A 12648-nucleotide genomic window follows, 5' to 3' on the forward strand; every position below is an offset into this window, starting at 1 on the left:
GGAAAGATGGTGAAAAGTATTAAAAAGGATGACGACCCTGACTGCAGTGTGAAAGAAGGAAGCTAGGGACAGAAGAGGGGCCCTTGCAGTAACCCAGAAGAGAAGATAGGAAGCAAAGCGGAAAAGATTTGGTGACCAATTAGGTTTTATGTTTAGGGTAGAGGTCGTTGAAAGAAGGCGAGGAGACTTTATTAACTTTCAGGAGCCTTGAATGGATAATGTATTATCCATCTAGGAAAAAGAATACAAAAGTAAGAGCAGTTTTGGTGGAGCAGGAAAGGGAGATAGAAATGAGTTAGTTTATTTTTTTTATTGAGTTTGAATTTTTTTTTCATTTTAACTCCAGTATAGTTAGCATAAAATGTTATAGTTGTTTCAGGTGTACAGTATAGTGATTCAACAATTCCATACATCTCCCAGTGCTCATCATGACAAGTGCACTCCTTAATCCCCATCTATTTCCCCCACCCTCCCACCCACCCACCCACCTCCCCTCTGGGAACCATCACTTTGTTCTCTATAGTTAAGAATTTGTTTCTTGGTTTGTCTCTCTCTCCCTTTTTTTCCTTTGGTTATTTGTTTTGTTTCTTAAATTCCACATATGAATAAAATCATATGGCATTTGTTTTTCTCTGACCAACTTATTTCACTTAGCATTATACTCCCATCGTCCATCCATGGTGTTGCAAACTGTAAGATTTCATTCTTTTTATGGCTGAATAATGTTCCATTGCATATATATCTATGCCACATCTTCTTTATCCATTCTTCAATTGATGGACATTTGGGCTGCTTCCACATCTTGGCTATTGTAAATAATGCTGCTGTAAAGATAGGGGTGCATATATCTCTTTGAATTAACATTTTTGTATTTTGGGGATAAATACCCAGTAGTGCAATTACTGGATCATAGAGTAGTTCTATTTTTAACTTTATTTTTTTAAAGATTTTATTTATTTATTCATGAGAGACATAGAGAGAGAGAGAAGGAGGCAGAGGGAGAAACAGGCTCCCCACAAAGCAGGGAGCCCAATACGGGACTCTATCCCAGGACCCGGAGATCATGACCTGAGCTGAAGGCGGACGTTTAACCAACTGAGCCACCCAGGCACCCCTATTTTTAATTTTGGGAGGAAACTCCTTACTGTTTTCCACAGGGACTGCCCCAGTTTGCATTTCCACCAATGGTGCAAGAGGGTTCCTTTTTCTCCACATCCTCGCCAGCACCCATTGTTTCCTCTGTTTGGGATTTCAGCCATTCTAACAGGTGTAAGAAGATATCTCACTGTGGTTTTGATTTGCATTTTCCTGATGATAAGTGATGTTGAGTATCTTTTTTTTTAATATTTTATTTACTGATTTGAGAGAGAGAGAGAGCACAAGCAAGGGGAGCGGCAGGCAGAGGGAGAAGCAGGTTCCCAGTACCCTGGGATCATGACCTAAGCTAAAGTCAGATGCCCAACCAACTGAGCTACCCAGGCATCCCTACTGAGCATCTTTTCATGTGTTTGTTGGCCAGCTAGATGTCTTCTTGCAGAAATGTCTCTTCATGTCTTCTGCCCATTTTTAAATTGGATTATTTAGGTTTGGGGTGTTGAGTTGTGTAAGTTCTTTATATTTTTTGAATGCTAACCCTTTATTGGATATGTCATTTGCAAATATCTTCTCCCACTTAGTAGGTTGCCATTTAGTTTTGTTGATTATTTCCTTCACTGTGCAGAGGCTTTTTATTTTTATGTAGTCTCAATAGTTTATTTTTGCTTTTATTTCGCTTGCCTCAGTAGACATGTCTAGAAACATGTTGCTATGGCCAATGTCAGAGAAATTACTGTCTGTGTTCTGTTCTATGGTTTTTATGGTTTCAAGTCTTACATTTAGGTCTTTAATCTATTTTGAATTTGTTTTTGTGTATGGGTTTTGTGAATGGTTTTGTGAATGAATTTGTTTTATGTATTACTTTTGGTATAGTTACATGTGGTATTGTTTTCTTAATTTCTCTTTCTGCTACTTCAAGAAATGAGTTAGTTTATGAATGTTGAATTTAAGGAGCCCTGGATGCAGTGGGGAAATGGTTAGTAGGCAGTCGGTTAAATGGGCTTGGAGTCCAGAAAAAAACTATGGGCTAGAGAATTATGGTTTATCAATTAATCAACTAAATATTAACTAATTAACTAAAAGTTATTCAACTAAATGTAATTGAAGCCATAACTTTACCCCTTAAAAGTTACCAAGTACTTGCTGTGTGCCAAGCACTTCACATGTCTGAACTCATTTACTCTTCCTTATGAGCCTATGAAGTAGATACTATTATTAGTCCCTTTTTATAAGTGAGGAGAATCAGTTAGGTAACCTGCCCTAAATCTCACACACAGCCAGAAAGTGGCAAGACCCTTGCTGTATGGTTCTAGTGTTCATGCTTTTTACCATTGTGCTTCTCAGAATGCATTATAGAGTAAGAAGAAAATAGGACTAATCAGAATCAGAATCTTACGGACCATCAGCATCTAAGGGTTGACCTGAGAACAGGAGGTAGTGGAAAAATCAGAAGCGTATTATCGTGGAAGTCAAAGAAAGGGTATTTCAAGAATGGAGGTGAGTGGAAGGCCCTTCGTGACCGGTGTTTTAGGGAAGCCATACAGGCACACCCTGATATGGAGGTATGTAGAGCAAAGTGAAGACCAGTAAGACCAGAAGCAGTTATTAGTCTTAGGAAAGATCAAATCTCTGGTCTCAATTTTATTGAATCTGAAGCAAATGGCATGGAATTCAAGAAAAGAGATGAGAGGCATATGTGCAATCGACTGCACATTTTCTTTGCATATTTATAAATAAGTTTCCTATGATACTTACTAAAAAAAAAAAGCCTATGTCACAGATAGGGTTAATTTATGTGTATAACTTAAAAGTGTAGAAATATGTGAATTTGAAGAGGAAAATGGAAACTATTCAGCCTTCACTCCATCTTAAGAGCTATCCATCTTGTTTACCCCATGTCAATCAATCTAGACCAGAAGTATGGTGCCAACCCAAACTGATTCTCTGGTAAACAGGTTCTCTCTTTTCCTCTGTTTTACTGTTATTTCCCTGTGTGTCTGATTCTTTTTTATTTACCTTAGTGCACTGCTCATTTTGTTTCCTTGCATTTATTCCATAGCTGGCCAGAATTGTTGATTCATTTTTATATTCAGCAATATTCAAATCCTAATATGCCTGCCACCATATTTCTTGCATGCCTGCTTCAAGTGGTGCCAACAGCCCTAGATAGTGAAGTAACTATCTAATGCCTCTGGATCATGTTCCTAGACACTTAGGAAAGATTTCCCCTAAACAACACATTTTTGATCTTGGCTTCCTAGTCCCTTGTTGTGTCTCAAACATTTACTTATTACTATCTAGACTTCCCACCATTTCTAGGGAGAATTATTGAATGTTTTTAAATCTAAAAACATCTGCCATTATTTATCCTGATGTCCTTTACACAGATTTGCCCATTTGAAAAGCAATGGAATTGCAAACCAAGGCCAGCAATTGGAGAGGGTGCCCTTGTGACTTTTGATTTGGGGTTCAAATCTGAGACCACTTTTTATCTTCTTATATAAGGAGACTTAAGGCATCTTGTTTGCTTTTGTTTTCTTTCCTGATGGCTAGTTACTCAGACCTCATCAAACCCTGGTTTAAATTGCTCTGGAGACCATCTGAGACAGTCTCTGGGGCCTCCCAAAGTAAACCTCTTATGTGTGGTAGGTTAGGACATTTAAATATACTGTCCAGATTTCTAGAAAATATGTTCTGCTAGATTTTCATGTGGTATTTACTGTATGTATGTGTGTGTGATTTATATAGATATATGTTATCACCCTTATGTCCAATCAGGTTTGTTACAAATAGAAAATCCCCACAAATTAGTGACAGAGTCAATTCATGAGTAGAGAAACATTTGATGTAGAACTTAAGCAATTATGTTAAAAGTATTGTTATTAAATTTGAAAAACAAGCTGGTTAGTATTTTATAAACAAACAAACAAATAATAACAACAACAAAATCCTTCCAATCAGCTGAAGTCTCAGGAGGTATCTTAGATACAAATAATTTTTAGGTATTGGACAGCTTAAGCTTATGAAGAAAATGGGAACACACCTAAGCACTTCCTCTGATTTCTACTGGGGAGCTCATGCATACGCCCCGATTTAGAATCTGTGTTCCATAACTGACCCCTTTCTCTCATCTCCCTCAGGCCTAAATCCTTCTGAAGTCACTAAGGTTGGCCATGTGGGGAGAAGCAGCAGCTCGTTTCAACCTTCACACGTTTCTCCTAAGAGAGAAGTAGGACCTGTTCTTCGTGACTATTCTTGACAAAAGGAGTTTCAAAATAATTATGCTAGTTGAAAACGAATCCTCAGTCTGTTTGTTGCAATAATAATGAGCCACAGATAAAATGATCGCTTAAAATTCCTTTAAAATGAGTTAAAAAGAAACAATTAACTTAATTATTTTTGAACCCTGTAAAAGAGTATCCTTTTTGATTAAACCTAATTTGTTTCCCTTAAGATTTTCTCTGAAGTTGGAACATTTGTTCTTAGAATGGTTTTTGCAACTGGGTTGAACAAGATAAGCTCTATTACTCAAACTTAGCTTTCTGCTACTGAGGTAGAACTTATGAAAACAGACTCCAGTAAGAGTCTCAAGGGAGACCCTGGAGGAGGCAGCTGAAGTACCAAGGAGCTGTTGTGAAGGTGTTGAGCTGGTACCACCACAACGACAGGCAGAGAGCACTGCTTCCAAGAGGCATTCATATGCCCGTGCAGTCTAAAGGGCTGATGTCCTGGGGAACTACTGGGATTCCCACACAGGCAGGCAGCCGTGGCGCTAGTGCGGATTGCAGAAGGAGAATTCTTGCTCGCACACTTTTATTTTATTTTATTTATTTTTTAAAGATTTTATTTATTTATTTGACAGAGGGAACACAAGCAGGGGGAGTGGGAGAGGGAGAAGCAGGCTTCTCGCTGAGCGGGGAGCCCGATGCGGGGCTCGATCCCAGGACCCTGGGACCATGACCTGAGCCGAGGGCAGACGCTTAACCGCTTAGCAGACTAAGCCACCCAGGTGCCCTGACACTTTTAGTCAGAATAACAAACACAAGATCTCTTTTACCTGGGCACAGAGAGGGAGGCACCCTCTGGGAGTGCTGGACTTTTTCTCAGCATTTATACGTAGAGGTTGTGAGCACCCTGAGTAATGTGATCTTTAAATATGATAGAAATAAAGCGAAAAGATGAACATCAGGAGAAGAGTGTATCAAGGACAACTATCCACTTTGAGGGAGGCCATGGAATATTTAGAATGAATGATAATATTAACATGAAAACACACTTGGGCAGGAAAAAAGGCCAAGAAGGAAAGGAACTTGAAAATAACCCCTTTAATTTCCTAGCAGTCTAAAAAAGGCACTGGACTGACAGTAAATAGAGTCATAGTCCAGATCCCAACAATAATTCTGTGGTTTGTTGGAAACAACCCCTCTTATTAAACCTAGAAAATTCAAAAGGTTAAGTGTGCCAACGTGTGTTCTTTTGTAGATCTTGAGTTATTGCCCAAAGTTATTTCAGAGGTACAAGCATCTGACTGGTTGGTTTATTATTACAATAATGATACTAGTAGTAATAATGTCATTGCCAAGTGTGCTAAACACATTAGAAATGTTGGTTTACTGAGTCTAAGCAACATTCTTTTATGAGGTAATTTTTCGGATGGGGGAACTGAACCTCAAAAAGATTAGGTAACTTGGCCAAGATCACACAGCTGAAACTGGAAAGCAAGACAAAACTATACTCTTAACTTATTGCCTCAATAAGCAGTAAAAGGAGTAGAATGAGAGATTGGTTAAATGGGCTTGTCAGAATAAATTTAAAGAAACCATCAGAATAACAGGAAATAGATTGAGGAGGCACGAAAAGAGAATGATGGCTCTTAGGAGTCACAGAGAGTATGTGTGGTTCATTCACACTCAAATTATGGGCTACACCATCTGCCATTTATTCAGTTGTTAAATTCAAATATACATGTATAGCAGTGTCAGAATTGTTAACCTGCATCCTGTGATAAAAAATTTTATCAACTAGAGTACAATACTTATGTATACTGTCTTTTTGCCTTCGGTTTTATAGACTCTACTTCCAAAGTTACTTAGGTCAGCACCTTTCCCTTCACCACACCCTTCAGTGAGGTTGTTTTTTACATTTTAAATATAGTTAGGTTGTTTTGTCACATTCTGCATTCTATCCAGGGATACCCCAACCTCTTAATTTTTTTTAATTTGCATGCATTAAGATTCAGTCTTTGTGCCATAAAGGTCTATGATGCTACTATACACATTGCATTATTGCATAGCCATGATTATCACATTATGATACAGATAGTCTCACTGCCCCAAAATATCTCCTGTTCCTCATCTACTCAGCCTTACCGCTGACTGGAACTCCTGGCATCACTGATCTTTTTACCATTTCTAGTTTTACCTTTTCCAGACTCTTATATAATTGGAATCGTATAGTATGTAGACTGTATAGACTGGCTTCTTTCACTTAACAATATGTATTGAAGAGTCATCCTCATATTTTTATGGTTTGATAGTTTATTTCTTTTTATCACTGAATCATATTCCATTATATAGATATGCCAGGGTTTGTTTATCCTTTTACCTGTTAAAGGACATCTCAGTTACTTATAGTTTTCGCAGTTATGAATAGAAGTGCTATATATATTTATGTGCAGGTTTTGTTTGGACATGAATTTTGAAATAAGTTGATCAATATCTTTTCGATATTTATTTTTCAGTTTGTAATTGTTGGTTTGTAATCATCTAGCTTTTATATGGCTTCTCAAATATAGTTATTTGTTTATTTATTTGTTAAGATTTTATTTATTTATTTGACAGAGAGAGAGCACAAGCAGGAGGAACAGAAGAGGGAGAAACAGGCTTCCCACTGAGCAGGGAGCCTGATGTGGGGTTTGATCCCAGGACCCTGGGATCATGACCTGAGCAGAAGACAGACGTTTAATCAACTGAGCCACCCAGGCACCTCTCAAATATAGTTATTTAAAAAGCAATGAACAGTTGCACATAAAAAATCTGTTCAGACTCAGGTACCATCTTTTATAAAAGTATAAATAATAACCCCATAAAATATTTTATGGAATAAGAGAACTTTAAATATAGGGCAATTTAGAACTATTTACATTTAATGTTTTTTGAAATATGAGCAGACCTGTGGTCTGCCAAGGCCATTTCTTTCATATCACAAACAGGGAATTTATAGGTGTTGAATTAACTGCAAAATATTCCTTTTATTGCTCCCTCACTAACAAAACATGTTAAAAATTACATGTTTGGAAATCCAAATACAAGGCTTTACAACTTGAAGTAATAAATACAACACCGTATTAGATTAAGTAAACCCAGCTTCCTTTACATGTATCCATGTCAGATAGGACACATGAAGTACCAAGAAATAACAAGCACTGGGAATATTTTCCCTGGACATTTCATTTTTAACACATGACATATTTTACATACAGCCAATCCTATTAAAACATAACTTGTGATTCCATAGGATATGGGTATACATTAGAGCAGGAGACACGTATATTCACTTGAAGTCTAAAACATGGTAGAAATTCTACCAAAGAAAAAGAAAAAAGTCTTTCTAAAACACCGTCTTCTGTTAAATTGCAAGTTAGTCTTTGCCTTTAATACTAGTATTCAAAGATGGTTCCTTCTTTGGAGATGAATTAACAAAAATTGCCCCCATATTGTTACCACCTTACAGAATTTTCACTGTATTTTCCCACAGTGTCCAAGTGGCTTATGCTGATTGGTCTAGCAAAGCTCGAGTATAAAAATCCTGGCATCAAGAAAGCTTTAACATTGAATGTTATGTTTTATTTTGTGTATTTAGTTACCTGACATAAAATATTTGAAAAACTGGAGAAGGCCAAGTACCAGTGAGAATGAGGGGCTTAAGAATATACTAGGTCAATACGTGACTTTTTTAGTATCAGAAGATTAATGATTCTAAAGCCATGTTGTCAAATGCTGGCATTTCCTGACCTAAAAGGTTCTGGGATTTCTCTCTTAGGAGCTTGACTCACTGAGAGATGAGGACTGGTTTACCAAGAAGCCTGGAGGATTTTAGGGCTTTAGTTCAGTGGAAGGAATTTAAGAGAGAATTCTTGGGAGTCTGATTCTCTCTGAAGCAGAACATACCTTATGATGTATTACATGGGGGCTTCTGTAGATAGACCATGACCCTTTTAATGTACAAAAAATAAAACAGGGAAAAGTCTTTTTCTTTCATTTTCTCTTCCCCGTGTAACAGGGGGCCTTCAGATGCTTAGTTACCTCCAAAGTCCTAGAATCTCTTTCTACCCTTTGTTCCCATTAAAATTTATAAATGATAGGTTCCAGATACTCCCACATTTTAGCTACCTCTCAAATAGGGTCAAACTATTTATAACCAATAATTTTTAAGTGTTCCAACTTCCCAGAAACATTCATGGTGATTTGAAACTGTGTTTGTTCCTTTGTTTGTTTAGGTGGAGAAGCAGCAAGACAGAATAAGACATTTATTCCCTGGATCTTCTTTAATAGTTCCCTGAATACTCTTAATTATGCCAATATGAGGTCAGTCAGTACACACGTCTCTGAGGAAAGGAAATTTACAGAGATTTTCTTCCCAGTATCCCCCTGATATACCAAATTAAACTCACCTAAGGCCAAAGATCCTCCAGGAAGAAAGGGATTACGACCCTATCCCCTGTCCTTTGGACATTAGAGCTTTCTGAAGGGCTGAGAAAACCCTGACAGAGGTCCCCTGGTAGCAAAACCCACTGAAGTTCCCCCAAGAAGAAAGAGGGAGTCTGGCATAGTGACTTAGGCTCAACACCAGGGCCCAGAGGTTTGTGGGGACAGGGTGTTCTAGATACAGAGTGTAGCTGTGGTTAGAAACCCAATTATACCTCGCCACTTTGGCAAAGCTGTAATGTCTGGGGAACAGTGGCTGATTCTGTGAGTGTAAAACCAGTGAGCTTTGGGAGTCCGTGTCCTCAGTGTCACTCTGCTGCCCATGCAGGGTTCTACAGCTGACAGGACATCCTTATAAGCAAGTCAAGGACACATTGGAGGCTCAGGAATGAGTTTTCAACAATGACACAGTGTAGCAGTAATTAAAATCAGAACTTTAAATGGACTGATTAGTTCTTCCTGTGTGGAACTTTGAAACAATACTGCTCCCTTTGGACTAAGTAACTTCCCAGGGTTCCTGGACAGTTTGAGGAATGGTGAGTGCTTGAGAGAGGGAGATTACCTACAATATGGAGGAATGGAGGCTTAAGCAAGTAATTAGAAAAATAAAGAAGATGCCCAATTTGGCAATCCAAACTGATGGAGGTCATGCAGATTACATGTAATATTAGTTTATCGTGAATTTCCAAGAGATGAAGTGTTTGTCAAATTTATTTAACCACCAAACATTTTTTCCCCTTAACCAAGCATCTTGAGGGACTAGATTCCAAGGAACACTTGGACAATGCTTCTCAAATGGTAGAATTTTAGATACTAAATCGTGACAAAGGAGCAGCACACCTGGGACAAGGACCTTTGCCTGGCACCCACTCAAATGATTGCTTAACTGTGACAGACGAGTTCCACAGTTCTGTGATGCTAATGACAATATTCTAGTAACTCAGACTCAAGGAGGGCAGAGTGCACAGAGAAGGGGTGCTGAAACAAAAACACAGCTTTCTCCTTGACTCCATCTATCCTTTGCCTTTGTATAATGACCACCACTGCCATCTCTTGTTGGCTCCATGAGTAAGGACTTTTGTTTTATTGTGTTAAGTATCCTCAGTGCCTAGAGCTCCGCTTGGTACCATGTAGGTGTTTAATAGCTATTTGTTGAATGAACGAACTTCTGGCCTTCACTGACCTGGCAAAGTTATTAAAAACCTAACACGGCCAGGATGCCTACGTAGCTCAGTCATTAAGTGTCTGCCTTCGGCTCAGGTCAGGATCCCAGGGTCCTGGGATCAAGCCCCGCATGGGGCTCCCTGCTCGGCGGGAAGCCTGCTTCTCCCTCTCCCACTCCCCCTGCTTGTGCTCTCTCTCTCTCTCCCTGACAAATAAATAAATATTTAAAAAAAGAACCAGCAAACTTAACATGGCCTTTTTTTCTTTTCTTTTCTTTTCTTTTTTCTTTTCTTTTCTTTTTTTCTTTTGCATAGTTTATACCTAGCAGCTGCAGAGCAGATCCTTCTGAAAATTCAGGAAGTCTGAAAAGAGTAATGACTGGAAAAGCTTGACAGGGTTTGGTAGGCCCAATTCCCTGAAACAAATGGAAAATAACATTTCATCTATAAAACAAATGAAACCCGTATTTGCCCAAGTCAAACCAACCTGGGATTGGGGGCAGGGGTACAATGAAGCCATTTCAAACCCCACCAGCTGAATCACTATTCTCCAGCTCCACTCTGTGCCCAATCTAAGGGCGATTTGCAACATATTTAAAAACTGTAAGTTTTATAAATAAAGTCAATTCAATAAATCAGCATATAGGTAAAAAATTTAAAATGTTTCCTTTCTATTCTCTAAATTATCATGAAACTACTTTCCATTTGGTATAAGGCAAAATGGTTATCAAATCTTTCTAATGATTTCTTAAGTCATTATTGTTTTTTAGAAATTACTTCTGTGGTCTTATGTTTGATAAGCTCTCACGAAACTAAATGTTGCCTGTCTCTAAGCTACAGTTTTATGGAGGAAACAGCACCAGACTCTTTCATTGATTCCTCATGAAACTGATGGTCGTTCAATCTCGTACCAGGCACTTGCTGTAGTGTGAGGGTGACTGGGTGGACTGTCCTTCATGTTCTAGATGCTAGTGCTTCTCACAGAGCCAAACCTGGGGGACCTTTGCTTGTGCCCCCCACTTACAAAACTGCTCCCAGCAGGCCGGTCCCACACTCCTGCCACCGCTGGGCCCCTCCTGAGCAGCAGACAGAGACCAGAGTCCCCCCAGACACCACCTTGGTCTGCTCAACTCATGCCCCAATGTCCAGAGGCACTAATCCCATTACCACCTACTTAGTGGCCATCGGATCATGTCATTCGGTGACGTGAGGTCTAATGTAAGCTATTTACCAACCATTAGGGCAGTATTTCGATATTTTAACCTGTAAGAATGCTACGCCAGTATGTATTAGCTGAATATCAGCCATGGCCCAGTTTCTTCCGAGTAGTTCAGAAAATCTCTAATGTTTCTATCTCAAGATAGCTGCCATTTCTTATTCTGTCTCTCACTGCCATAAAATGACTCCCATATTCATGTATTGATTCCTGGAAGCAGCTACTGATTTTTGCTTCATCTCTTAAAGTCACTCAAGTGGTGTTGCTCTTGCCAATGCTCTATCTCTGAGCGAACGCTGGAGAAAATTCCCTTCATTGGCCTGAGTTGCCCAAGGTTACCAAACTAAGGCTGCCTTACTCCCTTTGTGACTTACTCCTATTACAACCCAGAGTCTCTGGATAACTATAGCAGAAAACAACCTGAGCATCATACCATCCTCAGTTTGCTGTTGCCTCCCATAGCTCACTGTCTTCTTTTCTGTTTTATTGAGATATAATTGACATATATCACTGTATAAGTTTAAGATGTATAGTATAATGACTTACATTTATTGTAAAATGTTTGCTACAATAAGGTTCGTTAACATGCATTGTCTCATATAGATAAAAAAAAAGAAAGAACATTTCATTGTGATGAGAACTCTTAGGGTCTACTCTCTTAACAACCTTCAAATATATCATGCAGCAGTGTATTGTGATCAGGTACCTTACATTTGCACTACTTAGTTTTCTTGTAACTGAGGGTTTGTACCTTTTGACCAACTTTATCCAGTTCTTCCACCCCACAGCCCCCACCTCTGGCAACCACAAGTCTGATCTCTTTTTCTATGAGTTCGGTGTTTTATTTCTTTTTTAAGATTCCACATATAAGTGAAATCATACAGTATTTGCCTTTTTCTGTCCAACTCATTTCACTGACCATAATGCCTTCAAGTTCCATCTATATAGTCACAAATGGCAGGATTTCCTTCCTTTTATTTATGGATGAATATCCAATCTACAGCTTCTTTATCCCTTCATCTGTCTATAGACGTGTTGTTTCTGGGTCTTGACTATTGTAAATAGTGCTGCTATGAATATAGGGGTGCAGATATCTATTTGCCATACTGTTTTCATTTCCCTTCCATATATTCCCAGAAGTGGAATTGCTAGATCATATGGTATTCTTATTTTTATGGAACTAAAAATAGAAATTTGCCCATTTTTATTTATTTATTTTTTTTTAAAGATTTTATTTATTTATTTGAGAGAGAGAGAGAGAATGAGAGAGAAAGCACATGAGATGGGGGGAGGGTCAGAGGGAGAAGCAGACTCCCTGCCGAGCAGGGAGCCCGATGCGGGACTCGATCCAGGGACTCCAAGATCATGACCTGAGCCGAAGGCAGTCGCTTAACCAACTGAGCCACCCAGGCGCCCGAAATTTGCCCATTTTTAAAATTGGACTATTTGTTTTTGGGGTTTTTTTGCT

This window comes from Zalophus californianus, chromosome 2 (genome assembly GCF_009762305.2).
Source record: "Zalophus californianus isolate mZalCal1 chromosome 2, mZalCal1.pri.v2, whole genome shotgun sequence".
Lineage (NCBI taxonomy): Eukaryota > Metazoa > Chordata > Mammalia > Carnivora > Otariidae > Zalophus > Zalophus californianus.